At 36.9% G+C, this 25,129-nt stretch overlaps 1 protein-coding gene across 1 annotated transcript in view; it reads left to right on the top strand.

The window, feature by feature from the left end:
- The first annotated feature begins 253 nt into the window (after positions 1–253).
- The window catches only part of LOC120425725 (probable G-protein coupled receptor No18), a 55,621-nt gene continuing 30,745 nt past the window's right edge, over positions 254–25,129 (top strand). The window contains exon 1 of the mRNA XM_039590329.2: positions 254–701. The gene's annotated coding sequence lies outside the window, so the exon portion shown is untranslated. The remainder of the gene's footprint in view (positions 702–25,129) is intronic.

Here is a 25,129-nt window from a genome sequence, read left to right as displayed (position 1 = left end):
CGTTCGTCGGTTGGCGCTGGTCGAACGTTTAGGTAAATTTCTTGGAATAAACCACAATAAAAAAAAATCGCCCAAAGATTTCCATCTCGCGTCGCGACGCTCCACCAGTTCAGGTTAGGATCACGCGCGTCGGTTGGTCGGGCATCGTTCGGCTTGTCTCGTGGTGCTGTCGGAGTTTTTCCTGCTGCTGGGGTTGCGAATTTTCTGTCGGCATTTTCCCACCGGTGAGCTAGCTCAGTCAGTCAGTCGCGTGGTGACTGTCGTTTGAAACGGTTGGATTTTCCGGAGTCGCGTAGTCTCGTCAAAGTTTGAATCGCCGGCGGTTGAGTTGTTCTTGCGTGTGTGTGTGTGTGTGTGGGTGTGTGCAGTGTGAAACCGGATGTCCAAGTGGACCGTTTAGTGGCGCCAGGCAGGACTTCCGGTTATATAGACTACGTTGGTGGAGTGGAGATATTGTCTGGAAGGTGGAAATTTAATTAAATATTAAAAATGAGTGACCTACAATGAGTTTATGAACAAGTGAACAAGTTAATGAGGATGCTTGGAAGACTTCCAGGGGCAGTGAGGATGGCTAGGATGACGATGACGATGATGATGATGATGATGGACAGCGATTTGTTGATGAGCGCACACACGGCTTGGTTGAACTAGGTCGAAGGTGTTGGTTTAAGTCTGATGTCAACGGGGAAATTTGTTTACAAGTAAGTAACGCTGGTCAAACAAACAGGAAATTGATCGTTGCCTAGAAACTATACAGTGCATTGTTGTAAACATTGTTGGCCTTTGTCTGAGAAATAGCACAATGAGTTTTAAAAATCAATCTACAACTGAAATCCCTAGACAAATGGTAAAATAGGAAAGTGGAATGGGATGTAACAAAAATGACTATTTGATGGGCATTCAAGGACTTGTTAGAGAACATTTGTAGGTTTACCAAAAAAAAACTATATAAATGTAAGGAAGGTATCAACCACCTTACGGTAGATTAAGTAACGTTTTTATATTGCATTATCATGTTTGTTTCTGATAGAATTTAGTTTATACTTCCATCTCGTATCATTACTTTTTCTCTTTCTACTTTTTTTTCATGTTTTTACAGTCACTGTTTCATTTATTTATATTTGCTTGATTTTCACATTTTCTGCTATAGAACGATACAATTCTCTTTTAAATTGTTTAAAAATGTGCATAGGCACAAACATTAGCAAATTCGCATTAAACAAGTCAAAGTTCAAACCTTAAAATATGTCTTCTTTTCAATGCTTTTTAATGGTAAAAAACTGGTTGAAAAATTGATTTAGCGTATTTTTAGATCAACGCCCACCTAGGGGAAATCTACCCAATTTAATCCTAATAAGCGGTCGTGTTTGAATGATGCTGGATAATCTAGAGTCTCCCTTGAATTTTACTAAAACCAAGTACACCAACGAGTAGAGCAAGTTTTTGTGAACATTTCTGTTTATTTTCACTTTCACTAAAAGTTATTCTATTTCTTTACCAAGCATTTAACAAAAAAAATTCCCAAGGGTATTCTAATCGAGGCGAATGCATTGGGCCACGCCCATTTTTCTAATATCGGCTTAGTTCTTTTTTCTTCCAACACTCTGTCGAGTGTTGCCATTTGCGCTGACAGTTCAAACGAACACTCACGAAAAGTGGCATTTATAGGGAAAGTTTCCTGGCATCGCTGGCTGTGCTGCTGGTGGTGTTGACGGCCAGCCTTTGTTCTTTTTTGCCTTCGTCTCTCGCTCGGTTTTCTTCAGCCTTCGGTTGGAATGCAAAGTGAAAATTGAAACGTCAAACGACTTGACGCGTTTGTTTTTTTGATGGCGCTTGCTAATTTATTACATTTTTCGGGATTATTCTTCAAGTGAGTGCCTTACTAATGATCAAAAGAACATGTTGCCGGTAGTTGTAAGCAATTTCATATCTTAAGCGCCGTGAAAAAGTAAGCGAAAGTGAAAAGGTAATTTTGGCGATATTCATTAAGCGTTTGAGGGATTCTCGTGTGTGTCACTGTGTGTGCCAACAAAATGATGAGAAGTGGTCTCGCAAAATACAAATTATGATCAAAAGTGCATTAAATGTGATCTTTTTGGCCAGTAAGTGGCATACATTTGCGTGCTTACTCGAGGCGGTGCTGTTGCTGGTAAGTTTATAGCCCAAATAGTATTTTTGGAGCTTTAATCGAGCATCAAACTCTCCATATGACGAAGATAGGTGTTTGATTGGAAAGGGTAGATTTCCCCTATACTGCCCACCATTAGCTCCAGGTGGTAGAGGATGTTCCAACGCATCTTCTGGAACTTGAATTTTACTGAAAAAGTGTTTAGACTTATGGGCTGTATAGGCGATGTAGGAATGTAAAGGGTTAATATTATTTTTATATTTACTGTGAATACAAAGAGACTAGTTGTTCCTTTTAATTCCGCTGTGTAATCTAATATCTTGACAGATACGTATTTCGTCTACTACTTGCAGACTTCATCAGTGTTCTGCTCGAGTCGAGTGTTTTGTTGGAAATGCTGCAGTAACTCACAAAAATATTAAACAAATTACTTTTATTTACTCACGAAATATATATTTAACCCTGTTTATTTTTTCAAAAGTTGCTCATGCTTGTAACGTTTTAAAGTACACAAAACACACAAAACACATTGAAATATAAAAAAAACTCTTGAAAAATTAATGAACTACTCAAAAGCGTGTAAAGTGCAAATGCTCGATTAAAAAAAAACCTTTACAATATGTTCAATAACTACTCACGATTGAGAAAAATACGAAATGTTTTAGCATTAAGTCTTCGCGTACGCCATTTATGTACCAATGCTCCAATAAAGCCACCTTGCACATTCGCACTGAAGCTAAGGCCATGGGGCTGAAGCGTTCCACGTGCAAACCAACATGTTTGTTTACCCCTAAGCGATATAGTTTATCCTGACTTTGTATAGGATCATCTTGAGCTTCAATTGCACGCACACCGCCGGATACCTTTCGATAATTGCGGCTGGGATAAACAAACATAAAACTCAGAGTGATATATTAAACATTATCTTGATTATGAGGGAAATGTAACAATGAGTTGATTTAGAAGATTTAGTTATTCGAATTGGTTTTTCTAGTTTTACTTTAAATTCATTTTGACTCAAAAAATATGTAAGGTATTTGAGCACAATTTTGACAAATTAATCATGTTTGGAAGGGTTGTGGGATGTAACGGTTTTAGTTGGTCTATCACGCACCAGTTGCTTCTTTGAAGCCATGGTTCTGGATTGCAATTTCAATATGTAGAATTGAATTTCCGTATGTTATACAGAAAAAAACCCGATGGTAAAACCGCATGCAAAAGCATGCACATCACCTTCGTCAAAATAAACACTTAATATTACACACTACATGTACAATTTTTGCAAACACAAAAAAAAAATTGCAACCGACGGGATTCAAACCCAGCACCAACAGTAGGGACTGGCGCCTTAGTCCACTCGGCCATCAGACCGATGAACAGTTGTAAGGATAAACGCATATATGAGCTTGACATTTCGGTCAAGCAGGTTTCCCATACTGATGGGCTACATATTTCAGGGTGTAAAATCACATAAAATTGCAAAAAATAATGCAATATTTATTTTACACCCAGGCCTTTAACACGCAGCTGGATTACTTCTTTTTCAGCTGTATACATCGGTGTTGCTCCAGCTTATTTCACAGCGGCGAGATAGCCGAGATGGTTGGGGCGCGGACTTGTTAAGCTGAATATGACTCTCACCAGATTGATGATATTTTTGGGGTGTGCACAATTTATTTTTTTTTTCATCCGTACATGCTTTTTGTGTACACGTTTTCTCATACAATATTACATGCTTTTGCTCACAAAGGTGATGTGCATGCTTTTGCATGCGATTTTGAACAGAATTTTTTGCTGTGTAGGTTTAATGGCTGTTATTTCTTCAAACATTAGACAAAGGCTTCTATTTTTAGAGGAAGACTTTTTAAGGAAATGGTACATTCAGAATAAGGACAGCAATTTTGAAGTCATGCTTCAAATTCCCGGATGCTTCGCAATCCGCAACACTTCATCTTGTTTTATCAATTATTTGGATATAAGTTTGAATTATTATTATCAAAACTGTGTTATTTGATGAATTCTATCATAAACCTTCATTTCAAATTTGTTTGGACGCTGTCGGGATTCGAAGCACAACAATTCATTTTAAGTTAGTAATTCTGATGAAAATTTATTAGAATAGACATATTTTGCATGCATTCTCTTCAAATTGACTGTTTATACTACATCCTGATGATATTTCTACATTTAAAACTTATAACTTCAACTCGTTGGTTCTCGGGCATAATTCAACTAATCAGGACGATGATTTGTAAGAATGTCTAGATGATCCTTAAATTTTGCAGAACTTGATTTGAACAAATCTGTAATGTCTGCGACCCGATACATCGTTCCAACTTTTTTAAAACAACTACCTCCGCTGAATTTTGAGCGAATTACTTTTTATCCGTGAAAAAAAAGTTGGAACGATGTTTTTGATCGCAAAAATTACAGATTCGAATAAATTGAGAAGGATCATCTAGAAGGATCATCTTAATCACTAGAAAAAAGAATCGTCTTGATTGGTTGAGTAATGCCCGAGAAACAGCGAGTTGAAGTAACCGTTCCAACTTTTTTGGGGCCTTGGGAGTTGGAATGTTAACCTTTCTTTATAAGCCTTTCAGCCACATACGCTGGTTCTGTTTCTATTTAGTTAATGTTGTTGTTCTGTACAAGTTCTGTCCCTGTTCTAACTGAAACAAAAAAAAAACAATTAATTGTGCGATAACATGGCTTAAACTACTGTCCCGATTCTCCTCAACATTTACTTTCCCATCTAACGGAAGGCGTGATCAGAAAAATCTTGTCTCGAAAAATGTCATTTGCACCGACTTTGATTGAACCCAGATCAACTGGTGTGCGAGGTAACCACGCTCACTACTACACCATCGGACCTCGCAAAAATTCTTGAATCACACGTTTTCATTGTTCATTGGTCACCTGACGATAAAAATCGTGTTTAATTTTCCATCAAATCTTTTACCAGATTAAATTGCAGGGCAATGTAGCTGTAGAACCACTTGAACATTTTTATTGCGCTCGGTAAATTGAATCCCAAGGAGGACTTCTGTCTGAGTTGGCAACACTGTCCCAAAAGTAGGCGTCACAAAAAACTTTCAATCGCATAAATTTGTTCAACACCCCAATAAGTTGAAACGCAAAACTTGATTTTGACGCCGACGCAAGTTTCATAACTTTGTTGAAGTTCAAGTATCGAGATGATGTGGATTGAAGTTGGAGCAACATATTCAATTTAGGCGATTTTCACACATTTCATCACTTCGTCGTTGTCGTGCTATCTTGTCGCACGTACATTTTGGGCCAAATTGAGATAAGAACGCCACTTTGTGCAGCTCTCAATGTCTCAACTTTTGACCTTCACAGATACTCAAAATTCGATTTCAATCCTGAGATATTCAATAAAAACCGAAAAAATTTCCGTGCACTGTTGCCACTTTTTATATGAAAGAAGTTTCACCCTGAAAATTGTTGTAAGTGCGACAACTGACCAAAGGGATTTCAGACCAGAATGCGTTTGACACACGTACAGTGCATACCCTACTTCCGTTAACATTTGTATTAATAACTCGGGACTCCAGCAATCAAATTGAACTGAATTTTAGGATAATGCACAGAATGGTCAACCAAACAAAACATGTTTCTTACTGTTTACATTGCATTATTCAAGGTAGAACAATAAAACGCCTTTTTCTCGGAACGTTAAAAAGCGACGTGCGACAAAATAGCATAACAACGTCACCTTGTAGTAAGCTTCTTTTTTGACGATTCTCTTTTGTTTATTTATTTTTTGTTGTTACGTTCTAACTTAATTCAAATTCAATTATTTAGAGTTGAAAAGACTCGCGTTCCAGCAACTGTGATGGAATGTTAGGTAGAAGGTTTTTTTCATGTTTTCGTCGTAGGTTATTCATTATTTACTTGAATTATGAGGAAAAGGTTTTTTTTGCAAAAAGTGGAGTTTTATCAAGTTGTTTGAAACAAAGTACTTAAGCTTTTTGCCTTTCTTACTAAAGAAAGGTATAGGTTTTACTTTAAGCCAGGACGTCATTTCCATCTTCGTAAATATGTCGATTCAGCATGAATTTTAATCGGAAAAATCGTCAAAAAATCACACTGCATCGATTTTCGACGCCTTATCGATTCACCTTGACAGAACTCATCTATCTCTAACCCTCGAATTTTGAGAAAATAAATTCCGTGTAGGTCGAGTGATGTTCGTATGTGGTAAAATTTTGCTAAATTTTGTGTCGCGCCGTTCTCAGCTCCCATATATTGTCGATTCAAAGAAAAATGGCCATCTCGCCGGCGACGGGGCATCTTGTTCTTCTCCGCGCCAGCCTAAAAACTAATGTTTTTGAAACAAAACACAAGGATTTCGAGTAGCTGTGAGGAAAAACTGCTGATTTTCAGGCAGTTAGGCAGATTTCATGCAGTTTTTCGTTGCTGTTTTGCAAACCTCTAAGGTTTTCATGCACATTTTTGGTGACGAAATATTTTTTGGTTTGATTTTCGAGCTGCGCGGAGAAGAAACCGACGGAGCCTTTGGACACGTTTCATTTATTCGGCAATATCCGATTTCGATTCTTCTAAATGCAGACGAAAGCTAGTGTGCTGAACCTGGGCGAGTTGCCGCGCAAATTTCGAAATATCCATCTGTTTTCGGATGCGGCCAGACTTTTCAACAAAATACACAGTTTTCAAATGAAAATATGGTCAATTTTTTTCATTTTCATATCTTTTATTTATCTCCAAAATTGCATTTTTCGAGCCCTACAACCTCCCAAATTTTCATCCAGATTCATAATATGGTTCTGGAGTTAGAGCCGTTTGATTGACCTACCATAAGAAAAAAAATCCCTAAAAAAAGGTAAAAGCCCACCTGGTAACCTTCGCCAACATTTTTCATTTCTGATTTTATTCAAAATTTCTTGCTACATTCATAGTACAGACCATGAGTGAGCATCTGAAACAAATTCGACATCGATCGGCAATCCCGATCAATTTTTAGAACGATTTACTTTTTGCCTTTCTTACTAAAGAAAGGTATAGGTTTTACTTTAAGCCAGGACGTCATTTCCATCTTCGTAAATATGTCGATTCAGCATGAATTTTAATCGGAAAAATCGTCAAAAAATCACACTGCATCGATTTTCGACGCTCTATCGATTCACCTTGACAGAACTCGTCTATCTCCAACCCTCGAATTTTGAGAAAATAAATTCCGTGGAGGTCGAGTGATGTTCGTATGTGGTAAAATTTTGCTAAATTTTGTGTCGCGCCGTTCTCAGCTCCCATATATCCGATTTCGATTCTTCTAAATGCAGACGAAAGCTAGTGTGCTGAACCTGGGCGAGTTGCCGCGCAAATTTCGAAATATCCATCTGTTTTCGGATGCGGCCAGACTTTTCAACAAAATACACAGTTTTCAAATGAAAATATGGTCAATTTTTTTCATTTTCATAACTTTTATTTATCTCCAAAATTGCATTTTTCGAGCCCTACAACCTCCCAAATTTTCATCCAGATTCATAATATGGTTCTGGAGTTAGAGCCGTTTGATTGACCTACCATAAGAAAAAAAAATCCCTAAAAAAAGGTAAAAGCCCACCTGGTGACCTTCGCCAACATTTTTCATTTCTGATTTTATTCAAAATTTCTTGCTACATTCATAGTACAGACCATGAGTGAGCATCTGAAACAAATTCGACATCGATCGGCAATCCCGATCAATTTTTAGAACGATTTACTTTTTGCCTTTCTTACTAAAGAAAGGTATAGGTTTTACTTTAAGCCAGGACGTCATTTCCATCTTCGTAAATATGTCGATTCAGCATGAATTTTAATCGGAAAAATCGTCAAAAAATCACACTGCATCGATTTTCGACGCTCTATCGATTCACCTTGACAGAACTCGTCTATCTCCAACCCTCGAATTTTGAGAAAATAAATTCCGTGGAGGTCGAGTGATGTTCGTATGTGGTAAAATTTTGCTAAATTTTGTGTCGCGCCGTTCTCAGCTCCCATATATCCGATTTCGATTCTTCTAAATGCAGACGAAAGCTAGTGTGCTGAACCTGGGCGAGTTGCCGCGCAAATTTCGAATTATCCATCTGTTTTCGGATGCGGCCAGACTTTTCAACAAAATACACAGTTTTCAAATGAAAACATGGTCAATTTTTTCATTTTCATATCTTTTATTTATCTCCAAAATTGCATTTTTCGAGCCCTACAACCTCCCAAATTTTCATCCAGATTCATAATATGGTTCTGGAGTTAGAGCCGTTTGATTGACCTACCATAAGAAAAAAAAATCCCTAAAAAAAGGTAAAAGCCCACCTGGTGACCTTCGCCAACATTTTTCATTTCTGATTTTATTCAAAATTTCTTGCTACATTCATAGTACAGACCATGAGTGAGCATCTGAAACAAATTCGACATCGATCGGCAATCCCGATCAATTTTTAGAACGATTTACTTTTTGCCTTTCTTACTAAAGAAAGGTATAGGTTTTACTTTATGGCAGGACGTCATTTCCATCTTCGGAAATATTATGATTCAGCAGGAATTTTCATAGGAAACATCGTCAAAAAATCACACTGGATCGAAATTCGTCGCTTCGACGCTTCGTCGACAAGTTGTCAAGTTGAGCTTCGAATACTGGCGCGAGAATGCTGGCGCATATATTTGCTGGCTCGACTTATACTCGTTTGTAGTAGCTTGTCTACCGATGTTTCCTACAACATGTAAGATATCGTAGCTTTTCGGTTTCTTTTGCCCTGTTTGTTTTTGCATAACTGTCCAATGTTTATTTAAAAACTTTTGTGACATAGGACATTCATCCGGCTACAATCTATTTGTTTTCCGTGGGCTCCGAAAATCGCCTAAAAGTAGACTCAATTTTTTCGTGATTTCGTAAGTTTATTTAACAGGATTCATTGGATTCCAATAGGAGCTTTCTAAGCTTTTCATCGTTTATATCGTTTTCAAAGTTTTCAATGCTGGCGACGCCAATGGCTTTCTACCTAAGGTTCTCGCGATTGAGTGTGTAGTGGTGCGGTTGTAAAAATAGCTATCTCTGACTCTGTCACATTCGTAGATGCTGAATGGCTATCTTCCCTGCACCGTGCGGCACATGCGGTTCACTTATACCTCGGTTTTTCTTTGCGCCTACCGCGGTGTGCGTTGTAACTGGCGCATGTGAAGCTTGCTATGCTCGCGTTTGTCATAAACGCTTGTTTGATTAAGAATATGTACGATTAAAAATATTCTTTTGGTGAAAATGGAATTTTTTGTTTCTTTTGGAAATCATATCATTTATAATACTTTGCTTTCGTCATAAGACTTTCTTCTTCTTCTAAACAAAGTCAATGTTATGAATTGAAAGAAGTTCTACCATCGTTATATTCTTTAGTAAGAAAGGCTCTATCTCACCCCAGGTGGGATTAAATCGGGTTTTAAATTCTTTAGATGCTTTAGAGCAAGACAGCATCATAAACTAAAAAGTTATTTAAACAAGTGTGGGACACATATGCCAAAGTGGGCAACCACGTAAGATAAAATTTTAAATATCGGCATATATCATACATCGACATCGACATATATCGACGTACCTTTTTATTTGACTTTTCAACATAATTGTATGGAGATTTTTATGGATAAAAAACAGTCACTTAGGTCATAGAAAATGCACAATAATTCTTTCAAATAAAACAAATAACGCTTAAACTAAGCACTAAAATTCCTTTGAAGCTCGAAACTAGTTTAAAAGGCACCATTAAAACGATACTTTGCCAGTCTGTCTTAGAAGGGGTATCAAGTTAATAAGCTTTCGGGGTTTCATCATGTAAAACATTGCCCTTTCAGCGAGGATTACGCAATTTTATAATTACCCCTCCTAGTTAGCTCCTCCTCCCCTCGGCTCACCACATCAGGTTAAGTTGAGAAAATTTTATACCACACATGTCTCCCACAATCCGTTGGAAGGAGACAGCGAAAATTGAATAAAGCACCTTGCCAGCAGACGTGTGTGATTTGCTTGAAAGCTCATCCCAAAAGTATCACCACCCTCTCCTTTGAAATGCTGATTTGGTTCTGATAACAAACTTCTCAAATTGAGTGTTTGAAAATCCCCCACAGACCAGCAAATTTACCGTTTTGTGGTGTAAGCCATTAGCTTCAAATTTCTTGGAACAATTACTACGCGAAACCACTTGTCATGAAAGGCAGAGGCAATATCGATGTTTGGACATAATTTTCAAACGAACATTTTCAAGTAAAACGTGAGATTTTGGGAATTATTTTGACATAATTTCTTTTATATTTTGGACAAGTACTTTTTCAATGCTGATATTTTTTTTTATCTTAAACTGAAATTCCATATTTTTCACCTCATGAGGCAAGTATTTATGGAGGAGCAGAAAATTATCCAAAAATAATTAGAGGTTTATAAATAAAAAAGTAAAAGGGATTGACAAAAATTAAGATCAAAAGTGATGCATCTAAAAAAAATAATTTTGTGATTTTTCCTTAAAATTTTAAATGCCATGGTTTTAATCACAACTAGAGCTTGTATTTTTCCCACACCATGTCAACTACAATGCCAAACCACCGTTCACAATGAGATGGTAAAATCTCGGAATACGCTTTTAGCATTTTTGTTGTTTTAGTTCCGATGTTTAAAACCCTCGCACTTTTTTTGAGGGTACGAATGTGGGAAGGATAAAAATCTCTTATCACAGCAAATGCCAAAGGGTGATTCATGCAAGTGATTCGGGTGTAAACTTTTCAGATTTTCCAGAAGGTAAGCGTTGCCAAAAAACAATATTCATGATATAAATCAAAAGTCAAGTAACGTTTTTCCCAATACATAGTACCATCATCGATTTAAAATGTCTTTCTAAGCTTACATGACAAATCTTTCGACAGAAGATTTACATTTACACATTACATTTACAGGTTTTCTCTTTCAGCACAATTTTTTTTTAATTGTACGGAATGTGGGATGGCCAAAATCTTTTATCTCAACAATTGCCACAGGGTGAAAGGAACAAATTGATTTGATTTGGGATGATGTTCTAATGGGACGATTTTTGACCGCATTTGAATTTGCACTCTCAACATGGCAAGCATTTCCACGAAGGACTTGGAAAACATGTTCCAAGAAGGTCATCAATCATTCGTTTTTTTCTAGAGAAGGCATTTTTCCCCTCTAGCAAACAATTTCAAGAGCAAAATATATGAAAGAATGATTGGAAATAGTCCCGCTCGTGTGGATCAATCAGACCGCGCACTGGACTCTCAATCCAGAGGTTGCTGGTTTGAATCCCGCGGCGGGCGCTCTAAAATTCTTTGTGTAAATATGGGTATCCGGCGCCGTCGCTCCGTGCCGTACTCAAACACTTAGGAGCCCAGGGCGGCGAAGTCCATTGTAGATAAAAAGGAAGACACTAGTGGTTGGTACTAGCAATAGTGGCCGACAGCTATAAAGTCAACTTCGTTTTCGATCGGAAATGCATAGAAGACCTTTGAATTTGAAGAGATTGAATTTGTTTTTTTTTTAATTACTCGAAAGTTTCGAAGATAAGTCCCTCAGTCATTCCCAGATGTTTCTACTACACAGAAAAAAAAAATGATGGTAATATTCATCAGGAAATGGTGACAGATTTTGTGGCAAAAAAAATGATTAATTTTACCCCAGAAAATGATGAATTTTCATCAGTTATTGATGAATATTCATCAGGTTCACATTTTTACACATTTTTTATGTAATATTACTCAAAAATAGAGTTAATATTCAACCTACAAAATTTTCCACATTCCAAAATTCAACTTTTTTTTTCTGTGTAACAACTTGCCAAAGATTTCCCACGGGGTCAGCGATGATTGCTTGAAAGTTTTACATCAAATGACATTTTGTTTCCATAGAACTTTTTGTTAGATCGACTTGGATGGAAGTGATTTTTCGTGCATATATTCACAGAAAAAAAAATGATGGTAATATTCATCAGGAAATGGTGACAGATTTTGTGGCAAAAAAAATTATTAATTTTACCCCAGAAAATGATGAATTTTCATCAGTTTTTGATGAATATTCATCAGGTTCACATTTTTACACATTTTTTATGTAATATTACTCAAAAATAGAGTTAATATTCAACCTACCAAATTTTCAACATTCCAAAATTCAACTTTTTTTTTGTGTTTTTAATTGAATGTCATTCTCGAATGACGGCAATGCCTAACATTCATCGTCAAAGATAACAGTACTGAAAAGTACATTTCAACTTAGTCCTTTTCGGTGTTGGGACCTGATAAGGATCGAGTCGGCTTTCGTAATTGCATTTTTCTTCACCATATTCTTGATTTACACAACGAAATGGGGGTGTTTAAATCGAGAATCGTTTAAAAAAGAATGTCCATGACTTAAATTAAGAGTATGACTGAAATTAAGAATCTTTGGGATATCGTAATCTGTCGGAGAATTTTCAAAATGTATCAATTGTATTTTATTTGGTTATTTTATTAAAACATTTAAGCATGGTTTTGGAACACCTGGGATGTTCTAGTCCATCCGAAACTTCCGAAACTTTTGTGCAAATGGTTTACCAAAGAAACAAGCCGAAACTTCAAAATTTCGACTACGGATCCTACCCAGACTGGTCCAGTGAGCGTGGTAGGCTACATTAAATTGTTGTAACAACTTATTGGGATGATCTCGGTTATACAAGAACTGATTGGAGTCAAGACCGGTAGGTCTACCACCGTAACAAGCACGGATTTTGACCCCGGGACATATCCGCATCGGACCGCGCACTGGACTCACAATCCAGAGGTCGCCGGTTCGAATCCCGCGGCGGACGCTCTAAATTTTGTTGTGTAAATATGGGTATTCGGCGCCGCCGCTCCGTGCCATACTTTCATACACTTAGGAGCCCAGGGCGGCGAAGTCCTTGTAGATAAAATGGAAGACAGCTATAAAGTCAACTTCGTTTTTTACATATTCGCATAGCCTCAGTGAGTACACAAAAAAAAAAAAATGATGGTAATATTCATCAGGAAATGGTGACAGATTTTGTGGCAAAATAAATGATAAATTTTACCCCAGAAAATGATGAATTTTCATCAGTTTTTGATGAATATTCATCAGGTTCACATTTTTACACATTTTTTATGTAATATTACTCAAAAAACCCGATTTAATCCCACCAGGGGTGAGATAGAGCCTTTCTTACTAAAGAATATAACATCTCTCAATTCACAACATCGACTTGATACAAAAAATCTTATGATGAAAGCAAGGTATTATTAATGATGTGTTTTCTAAAAGAAATTGAAAATGCAATTTTCACCTATCGAATATTTTTAATCGTACAAATTCTTAGCTTCCAATGCGCAAGTGACGACACACACCGCGGTTTTGGTTTTCTAGTTTTGGTACGAGCCCAAAAACCGAACAAAGCAGGCGCAAAGCAAAACCGAGTTTACCGCACAGTGGGAAGCTTGCCATTCAGCGTCTACGAAAGTGAGAGAGTCAGAGATAGATATTTTTACAACCGCACCACTACACACTCAATCGCAATACCTTAGGTAGATAGCCATTGGCGTCGCGAGCATTGAAAACTTTGAAAACGATATAAAGCTTAGAAGCTTCGAAAGCTCCTATTGGAATCCAATGAACTCTTTTAAATAAAACGACACGACAAATGAAGCCTACTTAAAGGCGATTTTAGGAGCACACGGGAAACAAATTGATTGTACCCCGATGAATGTCCTATGTCAAAAAAGTTTTTGCATAAACATTGGACAGTTATGCAAAAACGGACAGAGCAAAAGAAACCGAAAAGCTACGATATCTTACATGTTGAAGGAAACATCGGTAGACAAGCTACTACGAACGAGTATAAGTCGAGCCGAAACATATGCGCCAGCATTCTCGCGCCAGTATTCGAAGCTCAACTTGACAACTTGTCGACTTGGCGACGATGCGCCGAAAGTCGATGTAGTATGTTTTTTTAGCGATTTTTCGGTTTAAAATTCATGCTGAATCGACATATTTACGAAGCTGGAAATGACGTCCTGGCTTAAAGTAAAACCTATACCTTTCTTTAGTAAGAAAGGCAAAAAGTAAATCGTTCTAAAAATTGATCGGGATTGCCGATCGATGCCGAATTTGTTTCAGATGCTCACTCATGGTCTGTACTATGAATGTAGCAAGAAATTTCGAATAAAATCAGAAATGAAAAATGTGGGCGAAGGTCACCAGGTGGGCTTTTACCTTTTTTTAGGGATTTTGTTTCTTATGGTAGGTCAATCAAACGGCTCTAACTCCAGAACCATATTATGAATCTGGATGAAAATTTGGGAGGTTGTAGGGCTCGAAAAATGCAATTTTTGAGATAAATAAAAGGTATGAAAATGAAAAATTTTGACCATATTTTCATTTGAAAACTGTGTATTTTCTGGAAAAGTCTAGACACATCCGAAAACAGATGGATATTTCGAAATTTGCGCGGCAACTCGCCCAGGTTCAGCACACTAGCTTTCATCTGCATTTAGGAGAATCAAAATCGGATTTATGGGAGCTGAGAACGGCGCGACACAAAATTTTGCAAAATTTTACCACATACGAACATCACTCGACCTCCACGGAATTTATTTTCTCAAAATTCGAGGGTTCGAGATAGACGAGTTCTATCAAGGTGAATCGATAGAGCGTCGAAAATCGATGCAGTGTGATTTTTCAGCGATTTTTCGGTTTAAAATTCATGCTGAATCGACATATTTACGAAGCTGGAAATGACGTCCTGGCTTAAAGTAAAACCTATACCTTTCTTTAGTAAGAAAGGCAAAAAGTAAATCGTTCTAAAAATTGATCGGGATTGCCGATCGATGCCGAATTTGTTTCAGATGCTCACTCATGGTCTGTACTATGAATGTAGCAAGAAATTTCGAATAAAATCAGAAATGAAAAATGTGGGCGAAGGTCACCAGGTGGGCTTTTACCTTTTTTTAGGGATTTTGTTTCTTATGGTAGGTCAATCAAACGGCTCTAACTCCAGAACCATATTATGAATCTGGATGAAAATTTGGGAGGTTGTAGGGCTCGAAAAATGCAATTTTTGAGATAAATTAAAGGTATGAAAATGAAAAATTTTGACCATATTTTCATTTGAAAACTGTGTATTTTCTGGAAAAGTCTAGACACATCCGAAAACAGATGGATATTTCGAAATTTGCGCGGCAACTCGCCCAGGTTCAGCACACTAGCTTTCATCTGCATTTAGGAGAATCAAAATCGGATTTATGGGAGCTGAGAACGGCGCGACACAAAATTTTGCAAAATTTTACCACATACGAACATCACTCGACCTCCACGGAATTTATTTTCTCAAAATTCGAGGGTTCGAGATAGACGAGTTCTATCAAGGTGAATCGATAGAGCGTCGAAAATCGATGCAGTGTGATTTTTCAGCGATTTTTCGGTTTAAAATTCATGCTGAATCGACATATTTACGAAGCTGGAAATGACGTCCTGGCTTAAAGTAAAACCTATACCTTTCTTTAGTAAGAAAGGCAAAAAGTAAATCGTTCTAAAAATTGATCGGGATTGCCGATCGATGCCGAATTTGTTTCAGATGCTCACTCATGGTCTGTACTATGAATGTAGCAAGAAATTTCGAATAAAATCAGAAATGAAAAATGTGGGCGAAGGTCACCAGGTGGGCTTTTACCTTTTTTTAGGGATTTTGTTTCTTATGGTAGGTCAATCAAACGGCTCTAACTCCAGAACCATATTATGAATCTGGATGAAAATTTGGGAGGTTGTAGGGCTCGAAAAATGCAATTTTTGAGATAAATAAAAGGTATGAAAATGAAAAATTTTGACCATATTTTCATTTGAAAACTGTGTATTTTCTGGAAAAGTCTAGACACATCCGAAAACAGATGGATATTTCGAAATTTGCGCGGCAACTCGCCCAGGTTCAGCACACTAGCTTTCATCTGCATTTAGGAGAATCAAAATCGGATTTATGGGAGCTGAGAACGGCGCGACACAAAATTTTGCAAAATTTTACCACATACGAACATCACTCGACCTCCACGGAATTTATTTTCTCAAAATTCGAGGGTTCGAGATAGACGAGTTCTATCAAGGTGAATCGATAGAGCGTCGAAAATCGATGCAGTGTGATTTTTCAGCGATTTTTCGGTTTAAAATTCATGCTGAATCGACATATTTACGAAGCTGGAAATGACGTCCTGGCTTAAAGTAAAACCTATACCTTTCTTTAGTAAGAAAGGCAAAAAGTAAATCGTTCTAAAAATTGATCGGGATTGCCGATCGATGCCGAATTTGTTTCAGATGCTCACTCATGGTCTGTACTATGAATGTAGCAAGAAATTTCGAATAAAATCAGAAATGAAAAATGTGGGCGAAGGTCACCAGGTGGGCTTTTACCTTTTTTTAGGGATTTTGTTTCTTATGGTAGGTCAATCAAACGGCTCTAACTCCAGAACCATATTATGAATCTGGATGAAAATTTGGGAGGTTGTAGGGCTCGAAAAATGCAATTTTTGAGATAAATAAAAGGTATGAAAATGAAAAATTTTGACCATATTTTCATTTGAAAACTGTGTATTTTCTGGAAAAGTCTAGACACATCCGAAAACAGATGGATATTTCGAAATTTGCGCGGCAACTCGCCCAGGTTCAGCACACTAGCTTTCATCTGCATTTAGGAGAATCAAAATCGGATTTATGGGAGCTGAGAACGGCGCGACACAAAATTTTGCAAAATTTTACCACATACGAACATCACTCGACCTCCACGGAATTTATTTTCTCAAAATTCGAGGGTTCGAGATAGACGAGTTCTATCAAGGTGAATCGATAGAGCGTCGAAAATCGATGCAGTGTGATTTTTCAGCGATTTTTCGGTTTAAAATTCATGCTGAATCGACATATTTACGAAGCTGGAAATGACGTCCTGGCTTAAAGTAAAACCTATACCTTTCTTTAGTAAGAAAGGCAAAAAGTAAATCGTTCTAAAAATTGATCGGGATTGCCGATCGATGCCGAATTTGTTTCAGATGCTCACTCATGGTCTGTACTATGAATGTAGCAAGAAATTTCGAATAAAATCAGAAATGAAAAATGTGGGCGAAGGTCACCAGGTGGGCTTTTACCTTTTTTTAGGGATTTTGTTTCTTATGGTAGGTCAATCAAACGGCTCTAACTCCAGAACCATATTATGAATCTGGATGAAAATTTGGGAGGTTGTAGGGCTCGAAAAATGCAATTTTTGAGATAAATAAAAGGTATGAAAATGAAAAATTTTGACCATATTTTCATTTGAAAACTGTGTATTTTCTGGAAAAGTCTAGACACATCCGAAAACAGATGGATATTTCGAAATTTGCGCGGCAACTCGCCCAGGTTCAGCACACTAGCTTTCATCTGCATTTAGGAGAATCAAAATCGGATTTATGGGAGCTGAGAACGGCGCGACACAAAATTTTGCAAAATTTTACCACATACGAACATCACTCGACCTCCACGGAATTTATTTTCTCAAAATTCGAGGGTTCGAGATAGACGAGTTCTATCAAGGTGAATCGATAGAGCGTCGAAAATCGATGCAGTGTGATTTTTCAGCGATTTTTCGGTTTAAAATTCATGCTGAATCGACATATTTACGAAGCTGGAAATGACGTCCTGGCTTAAAGTAAAACCTATACCTTTCTTTAGTAAGAAAGGCAAAAAGTAAATCGTTCTAAAAATTGATCGGGATTGCCGATCGATGCCGAATTTGTTTCAGATGCTCACTCATGGTCTGTACTATGAATGTAGCAAGAAATTTCGAATAAAATCAGAAATGAAAAATGTGGGCGAAGGTCACCAGGTGGGCTTTTACCTTTTTTTAGGGATTTTGTTTCTTATGGTAGGTCAATCAAACGGCTCTAACTCCAGAACCATATTATGAATCTGGATGAAAATTTGGGAGGTTGTAGGGCTCGAAAAATGCAATTTTTGAGATAAATAAAAGGTATGAAAATGAAAAATTTTGACCATATTTTCATTTGAAAACTGTGTATTTTCTGGAAAAGTCTAGACACATCCGAAAACAGATGGATATTTCGAAATTTGCGCGGCAACTCGCCCAGGTTCAGCACACTAGCTTTCATCTGCATTTAGGAGAATCAAAATCGGATTTATGGGAGCTGAGAACGGCGCGACACAAAATTTTGCAAAATTTTACCACATACGAACATCACTCGACCTCCACGGAATTTATTTTCTCAAAATTCGAGGGTTCGAGATAGACGAGTTCTATCAAGGTGAATCGATAGAGCGTCGAAAATCGATGCAGTGTGATTTTTCAGCGATTTTTCGGTTTAAAATTCATGCTGAATCGACATATTTACGAAGCTGGAAATGACGTCCTGGCTTAAAGTAAAACCTATACCTTTCTTTAGTAAGAAAGGCAAAAGAGGTAATATTCAACCTACCAAATTTTCAACATTCCAAAATTCAACTTTTTTTTGCTGTGTATGGTAGACTACTTTGCTGATGTGTTGGGATGTTCTGGGACATCTAAGGACTCCCTGGAGATAAGATCTGTGGATCTACTGCATAACGAGCAAGTGGTCAACGCTTTTTGACTCCGGGACATATTCGCATAGCTTCAGTGAGTATGTTAGACTACTTTGCTGATGTGTTTGGATGTTCTGCGGCATCCAAGGACTCGCTGGAGTTAACATCTGTGGTTCTACCGCCGTAACAAGCCAGAGGTCGACGGATTTTGACCTCGGGACATACATGCTGGTATGTTGTTACGGCGATAGACCCTCATGTTATACCTCAGTGGAATTCTTGGATGATTCAAGAAAGCCCAATACATGAGCAAAGTAGCCTACCATACTCACTGAAGCTATGCGGGTATGTCCCAAGATCAAAATCCGTCGACCTTTTGCTTGTTACGGCGGTAGACCCACCGGTCTTGACTCCAAGCAGTTCTTGGATTACCAAAATCATTCTAATAAGTTGTAACAACAATGTACTGTAGCCTACCACACTCACTGAACCAGTCTGGGTAGAATCCGTTGTCAAAATTATGAAGTTTCGACTTGTTTCTTTGGTAAGCACAAAATTTCCGGAAGTTTCGGATGGACAAGAACATCCCAAGTGTTCCAAAACCATGCTAAAATGTTTTAATAACATAACCAAACATAATACAACTGATACATTTTGAAAATTCTCTGACAAATTACGAAATCCCAATGATTCTTAATTTAAGTCATTTTCTCAATTTAAGTCATGGATATTCTCATTTTAAGTCATTACTTAAAAAAGTTTCGTAAATCGAGAATCGTTTAAAAAAGTGTGACTTAAAAAAGAATATGGTGTACAGCAATTCCCCAGGAAAACAGCATGGAAAAAAAAACAAAAGTGCTCGGATTGGGCTTAACATTTTTGTGGGGGTTCTCTGGCCGAAATAATTAGACCAGTATTTTTTTGTTTGGCCATACGCCGTGTTAGGGTGGTTCAAAAAATGTATTTTCGTCGATTTTCGCAAAAACCTTTTTTTGTCAAAAAAATCATAACTCCTCGCCATTTCAACTGATTTCAATTGTCTTATACGCAAATGAAAGGTGATATTTTTACATTTTTACGTAACATACTTAAATATGCCGCGCACAAAAACGGTAAATTGACGAAATCGGCAAAAAATCAACTGTTTTCACTAAAACTGCGCCAACTTTTAAATTTCAGCGATGACCTATACATGTTTGGGTACCAAAATATTCGTAACTGAAAGACACAACTTTTGGTACCCAAACATGTATAGGTCATCGCTTAAATTTTAAAGTTAGCGCAGTTTTAGTGAAAAATATTGATTTTTTGCCATAATCGTCATTTTCTCGATTTTGCGCGTGGCGCTTTGAAAAACCCGGATTTTATTTTCAAAAAATCATGTCTCGAAATCCTGCAAATGAACTCTTCCCATATTTTAGCATGTTACGTTAAAATATCCAATAAAAATATTTCGCTCTTTGGTCCAGACATTTTAAAGTTTCATACGACCTTTTCATAAGTTAGGCTAGATTTTTGATTTTTTTATTTCTCTTTGAAAGGCCATTTTATCACCTTTCATTTGCGTGATAATGGCCATTTTTCGGACCACCCTAACACGGCGTTAATCAACGTAATAGCCAAACAAAAAATACGGGTCTAATAATTTCGGCAAGGGAAACCCCAGATTTTTTTTTAGCCCGATCCGAGCACCGAATCCGAATAGCTGTATATATAAATTTACTTTAACCCTTTTAGGCCTGAATTTTCAAAAAAATATTGTTTTAGTTGATGATGGGAAAATGATCCTTAGGACCATACGAAAATTATAGGCTACTTTAGAAAATTTTGATATTTGGATCATAGATAACCCATGAGGCCTGAAAGGGTTAAACATCTTGCAATAGAGATCGCCTCTGCCATGCTGAGGATCGGACAATTAATTTATTTTTGTAGATTATATTAAATCCTTCTTGTTGCAATTTTACTTCAATTTATGTTACTTTTTTCCTTTTTTGATGTAAATACAATCATTTTTGTACTGTGCAGTAAATGCAATCAAATTAGCATTAATCTATTTCGAAGAATACTGAATCATAATTGTGCTCAAAGTACTGTTGGCATGTTGACTGAGAAAATTGAGTCATAATTTTCAATTTCTTGTTAATTGTGCTGAAACGTACTGCTGTGCCTTGTTTTTCTTCATAACCTTCATAGAAATTTATAGTTAAATTGGCTTGAAATTAAACAGCAATTCCGTCATAAATAATTCTAGCAAATTGAATTTCCACCCAAGCCTTCTAAAAACACAGGCCAAAATGCGAGTGATAATATCGTATGATAAAGTTTTGCTGGACCTTCCAGTAAGCCAGTTAGGGAGATTCGACTCTCGTTCAGTGAAGCTATTTAGTTAATTAGCTAATGACAAAACAAGAAAAGTGCCATTTGCAAACTTCGACGTGGCTCGGGCTAGGAATTGCGTGTGGGCCGTAGCATCTTTGATTACAGACTGACAAATTTAGGGTGAAAATGAAGTGTCAACGATCCTTTCTATCGTTAGATTGATTGATTCTTTAGTTAGACTGTAATGAACGTGATGCTTCGACGACTAGTATATTTTTTTCTCCAAAATCACGTGATTGATTTTTTTCTTATTTTTTTTCTTATGTGACAAATACTTTAAATAATAGTAGTAAAAAGTAATATGCAGCTGTAGTTTTTACAAACCATCTATAATATTTCTACTGAGGTATTTTGACCGCTAAAGCGATCATTTTCAACATCAGTGAAGTTTGGATCTGAACCTTGTGCACAATTTCTCATTTACAATGTTGAATTTTGGAGAACTCCGGAGGCTGTATAGACAGTCAATATAAGCTTTATAGTATTTGTCATCACTATCATCATGTTCCCAAAAATGTCAATCTTTAAAAACACAGGCTCTTTCCATCGTTTTAATCCGGAAGACCCAAGTCAGCTATAATTCAGCGAACTCACCTGTGCTTTGCTCAATTAATTTACCAAAGTTTATTGGGGGGCCATTATCGCACAGATATCGCTGCTAAATTGGCCCGATCGTCAACTTACTGGCAAAGTCTGCCTGCCCAGCCAACATTTTCCACGGTGCTGAAAACAGGGTCAATCACCAGAGCCAGTGGGTGGTGCGGGGCCGTTATCCTTCCCACACATTCGCACTCTTTTCCCCCAACAGGCAGTCCCGACTTAGACGAATGCGACTGTTTTTACGACCAGGGAGTGGAAAGCAATTTATGGGGGAATATTTTCGCACGCGGCCTGATAAAACAAGGTGACAGCTGTTATTTGCTTCATCGATTCCACCGACTGGTGATGTGCGAGTTTCCGCCGTTTTTTGTTCGCATCAGTGTTGATGGAGATCAGTTTTTCTAAATGGGTTGAAAGGAAGTCATCAAGGTCATCAAACAGTTGAACAGTTGATGGATTCAGTGAAAAGAAGAGTTGGATGTTAACATCAAGCTAAAACGTTGAAAATAACGTTGTGGCCGAATTGTGCCATACTATTGGTAATTTATTATTAGAGGTTATAGATTTGGATTTTTACAAGATCCCAACGATGAAATCAGTGTTGAAGGTGATTAAAGCAAGATTTTTATGTCGAAAACAACTTATTTCACCAATATTGCAAGGTTATTTTTTTTTTCGGTTTTATTTAAAAATACTTACTCACAGCGCCGTACCTAGGGATTGGCGCAGTTGGCGACCACCAAGGGCGCCAGCCGGAGATTTTCCCTTATCCTGTTGAAAAAGTCGAGCATCAACAACTCCCGTCTTCCAAATCCCGGCAATGGACGGTTGCCATGGTGTTGAGAATTTGATTCAGGTGGAGTTGGTTCTATTTCCAAGCGAAGCGAAATACAAAATTAAAATTTAAACTGTCCTAGGGCAATTTTTCCAGTAATCAAGGTTACCAAATCGATGTTAGAAAGATAAATTTGGTCTAGCCTCGCCCAATTATGTTTGACAAACCATGGTATGGTGCGATTCACTGAACTAGAAGTTAGAGCAAATGTGTTTCGCTTTCACGACATAGTAAGTCTTGGTTTACATTGCTTCAACTATTCAAAGCTTAGAATAACACTGAACGTCGTGATTGTGCGATTAAGGGGTTACATACATGTAGAAAATCACAAAATTTCATATTACAGAAAATTTATTAAATCCACTTAAAAGATGATTTTCAATCACTCCTGAAAGTTTCATGAAGATATTTCATGATTTGACTGAGTTAGAGACGATTTAAGCTCAAAATTTTGCCATGCGCAAAGCAAACTGTCTAACTTTCTGAGCGTTTATCTCTGAGCACCAAGTTCATTTACGGGTGCCACGATATCTCGAGATGGGACGGACCAAATTGGCTGAAATTTTGGGTGAAAACTCTCAAGACATATCCCGTATGCATGACGAAGCCCGATTTTGAATTTTTGAATTTTCAAAAAATACAAAAAATCATATACAGATGTCTGGGTACCAAAATTTTCGTAATTAAAGCAACTTTTGGTACCCAGACATGTATAGGTCATCGCTGAAATTTTTAAGTTATCGCAGTTTTTGTGAAAAAAGTTGATTTTTTGCCAATTTCGTCATTCTCCGGTTTTTGCGCGCGGCGCGTCAGAAAACACGGATTTTATTTTCAAAAAATCATATCTCGGAATCCTGTTAATGAACTCCTCCCATTTTTTAGTACCGTAAAACGGGGTGACTTTGATAGCCGGGGTGACTTTGATAGGTTTGCGATTTTTCCTAAAAATGAAGAGTACAATTAAAATACGTAAGGAATGGTTTAGAAACATACTGACCGTGGTAGAGAAGTGTTCAAAGAACCTCAAGAAGAACTTTTCATAAAATTTTGACAAGTTTAAAAAGTTAGTTAACTATAGTTAAGAAAATGTTGATGAAAGTCATTATTTCAAACTTCTCAAAGTGTCATGATTTTCTCAATAAACATGATTTTTAATCGGAAAACGGAATGCATTTTCGGATTCTTTGGACAATTTTCCACTAGGAGGAGGTTATAAAATTTTGTAAATAATAAATAATATGTGTTTTTAAAACAAAATTTAAAAAAATCTCCAAATTTATAGGCAATTTCAGTTGAACAAATTTCATGTAAAATGTGAAAACTTGTGATTCGTGCTTTGAATTCAGTATAGAATGCAATATAAATCGATAATTTTACAAACAAAACTAGTTTTAACAAATTTCAGGAAAAATTCCGACTTTTTAACAATTTTAAAGCTTATACACTTAGTTAACTAAATATAAACATTGTTTTTTTTTTCTTAAAAACTATATCAGCTACTTAAGTGATGGTGCATTTAGCGTACAAATAAAGTTCGAATATCTTAAATATGATTTTAACAAGAAAAACTATGACTATCAAAGTCACCCCGGAATTAAAACTAAGAATTTTTAACGTAACTATTTTTCTTAACATTATTGGAAAAACTTTTTTTCCGAAATAGTGCATGGACTTTGTGTGGTCTACCCCAGTACATGTTTTAAAAATAATAATCTTGAGAAAAACCTTACCTGTTTGAAAATATTCTGAAAACAGATTGAAATCCTATCAAAGTCACCCCGGTTTACGGTATGTTATGTAAAAATGTCCGGGGAATCCGATAAAATTATTTCCAGACATAGGCTCTTTGGTCCAGACACTGTCAAAACGGCATTTTAAAGTTGCATACGCCCTTTTCATATGTTAGGCTAGATTTTTGAAACTTCTTATTATTTTTCTTTGAAAGGCCAACTTATCACCTTTCATTTGCGTATAAGACAATTGAAATCGGTTGAAATGGCGAGGAGTTATGATTTTTCGAAATAAGTGGTTTTTGCGAAAATCGACGAAAATGGCAATTTTTCAGACCACCCTAACACGGCGTAGGTCACCCTAATGGCCAAACAAAAAAATACGGGTCTAATTATTTCGGCCAGAGAACTCCCACAAAAATTTTGAGCCCGATCCGAGCACTTTTGTTTTTTTCCATGCTGTTTTCGTGGGGAATTGCTGTATATATATATACATATTTTTTATATGAAAAACACACAACTATTTTTATCTTTTTTAAATTTTTTTTTTTTTGAAAATCGGCCTTCGTCATGCACACGGGACCGGTTTAACGAGTTTGCACCAAAATTTTGAGCCGATTTGGTCGAAGCATTGTTGAGATATCGTAGCACCCGTTTTTTGAAACTGCTAACTTCAAATAGCTATATCTCGGCAATGATATAACCAAATGTCTTCTAATTTGTTTTTTTAATAGATGAAAATTTATATTTTAAAGCCCTGAAAACAGATTTTGAAAAAGTTTAAGTGTGTGCTCAAACCAACCTCTGACATTTTTGCCGATTTACATGTATGTAACCCCTTAAGAGTTTTAAGTCGATCC

Source organism: Culex pipiens, chromosome 1 (genome assembly GCF_016801865.2).
Source record: "Culex pipiens pallens isolate TS chromosome 1, TS_CPP_V2, whole genome shotgun sequence".
Lineage (NCBI taxonomy): Eukaryota > Metazoa > Arthropoda > Insecta > Diptera > Culicidae > Culex > Culex pipiens.
Note: the sequence above shows the minus strand (reverse complement) of the source record. Positions and strands in the feature narration are given on the sequence as shown.